At 48.7% G+C, this 2,500-nt stretch overlaps 1 non-coding gene across 1 annotated transcript; it reads left to right on the forward strand.

The window, feature by feature from the left end:
- Positions 1–2,382: 2,382 nt before the first annotated feature.
- TRNAR-ACG (transfer RNA arginine (anticodon ACG)) lies at positions 2,383–2,455 on the forward strand. The gene has a single exon. It is a non-coding gene; the product is annotated as a tRNA-Arg (tRNA).
- Positions 2,456–2,500: the final 45 nt, after the last annotated feature.

A 2,500-nucleotide genomic window follows, 5' to 3' on the forward strand; every position in this document is an offset into this window, starting at 1 on the left:
TGTGTGTTTGTGTGTGTGTGTGGTGTTTCTGTGTCCGTGTGTATGAGTGTTTGTGCGTGTGTGTGTGTTTGTGCGTGTACGTTTGTGTGTGTATGTGCGTGTACGCGTGTGTGTGTGTCTATGTGAGTGTACGCATGTGTGTGTATGTGCGTGTACGTGTGTGTATATGTGTGTATGTGCGTGTACGTGTGTGTATGTGCGTGTCCGTGTGGGTGTGTGTATGTGCGTGTGTGTGTATGTGCGTGTATGTGTGTATGTGTGTGTGTGTATGTGTGTATGTGCGTGTGTGTATGTGCGTGTACGCGCGTGTGTGTGTGTGTGTGTGTGTGTGTGTGTGTGTTTGTGTGTGTGCGTGTACGCGTGTGTGCATGTGCATGTGTGTACGCTTGTGTGTGTCTGTGTGTGTGTGTGTGCGCGTGTGTGTGTGTGTGTGTGTGCGTGTGTGTGTGTTTGTGCGTGTACGCGCGCGTGTGTGTGTGTGTGTGTGTATGTGTGTGTGTGTGTGTGTGGTGTTTCTGTGTCCGTGTGTATGAGTGATTGTGCGTGTGTGTGTGTTTGTGCGTGTACGTTTGTGTGTGTACGTACGTGTAAGCGTGTGTGTGTGTGTCTATGTGCGTGTACGCATGTGTGTGTATGTGCGTGTACGTGATTGTATATGTGTGTATGTGCGTGTACGTGCATGTGTATATGTGCGTGTGTATGTGTGTATGTGCGTGTGTGTGTGTGTGTGTGTGCGTGTTCGCGTGTGTGTATATGTGCGTGTGTGCACGTGTATGTGTGTGTGTATGTGCGTGTGTATGTGTGTATGTGCGTGTGTGTGTATGTGCGTGTACGCGCGTGTGTGTGTGTGTGTGTGCGTGTACGCGTGTGTGTGTATGTGCGTGTGTGCACGCGTGTGTGTGTATGTGTGTGTGTGAGTGTGCACGAGTGTGTGTGTGTGTGTGCGTGTGTGTGTTTGTGCGTGTACGCGTGTGTGTGTGTTTGTGCGTGTACGCGAGTGCGTGTTTGTGTTTGTGTGTGTGTTTGTGTGTGGTGTTTCTGTGTCCGTGTGTATGAGCGTTTGTGCGTGTGTGTGTGTGTGTTTGTGCGTGTACGTTTGTGTGTGCATGTGCGTGTATGCGTGTGTGTGTCTATGTGCGTGTACGCATTTGTGTATGTGCGTGTACGTGTGTGTATATGTGTGTATGTGCGTGTACGTGTGTGTGTGTGTGTGCATGCGTGTGTGTATGTGTGTGTGCGCATGTGTGTGTGTGTGTGTGTGCGTGTGTGTGTTTGTGCGTGTGTGCACGCGTGTGTGTGTATGTGTGTGTGTGTGCGAGTGTGTGTGTGTGTGTGTGTGTGTGCGTGTGTGTGTGTGTGCTTGTGTGTGTGTGGTTGTGTTTGTGCATGTACGCACGTGTGTGTGTGTGTGTGTGTGTGTGTGTGTCTGTGTGTGTGCGTGTGTGTGTGTGTGTGTGTCTGTGTGTGTGCGTGGGGGGGGGTTGGTAGTTTCTGGGTGGATTTTATCATGCAAAACCACCAGAGGTGAGTGAAAAGTCTTTGGGGAAGGTTTGAGCACCCATGGGTCAAAAGGTGTGGCTGTCAAATCAGAAGAGACACACACACAGTTGGAGTGTGATTGGGCTAATGGGGGTGGGGTTGGGCGTGGAGTTGGGGCAAAGTGCAAAACTATCCTGGAGGAGTGGACACATCATGCAAAGTGTGAGTGTGCCTTTTTGGTGAAAGGGTGTACCCGCTATATGGAAGCAAGCACCTGTTGGTGGTGGGGGAGGGGAATGAGGGGTGTGGGGGGAGGTTTAAAATGTAAAACCACCCTGGTGGAGTGAACAGTCTTAAAGACAAGTTTGAGATGTCTGGGTCAAATGGTGTGGTCTGCTTTTCAGAAGAAGCGCACACATACACACACACACACACAGACTTGCCTCAAATATGTCTGCAGATTGTGATGTTCACAGGATGGAGGGGAAGAGAATGAGATCACGGGGGAAGATCAAGAAGAGAGAGTTGATGTTTAACTCCTGCAGAGTCAATTCGGATGTAGAACTGTTTGCCAGAAAGTGTTGAGGAAGATGAGGGGAAAGTTTAAAAAGAGGAAGAAGTTTTATGTGGAGGAAGAACTTGATGAGATGAACCGTCACAGGTGATGGGGAGAAGTCCATGCAGGTGTGGAGTGAAAGAATATTTTATTCTTGACAGATTTGGGGTCTGGGTGGATTGTTTTGAGCAGCACATTTTAACATCACTCCACATTGGTTTCATTAACATGTGTTAATGATTCACATTCCCACAGGAGAAGTTGGTGACCATATTTCCCTGAACCTTTGTGTTCATCTCACCGTCATTTCATCATTTGGGTAAAGAGATGAACATCATTCGTCAGGTGGGCCAGTGGCGCAATGGATAACGCGTCTGACTACGTATCAGAAGATTGTAGGTTCGACTCCTACCTGGCTCGAGCGTTTATTTAATTTTATTTTTGAACCAGGTCGGTTTCATGAGG

Source organism: Eptatretus burgeri, unplaced genomic scaffold (assembly GCF_056783735.1).
Source record: "Eptatretus burgeri isolate ZD-2024b unplaced genomic scaffold, Ebu_testis_v1 Ebu_testis_scaffold_368, whole genome shotgun sequence".
In the NCBI taxonomy this organism is placed as follows: domain Eukaryota; kingdom Metazoa; phylum Chordata; class Myxini; order Myxiniformes; family Myxinidae; genus Eptatretus; species Eptatretus burgeri.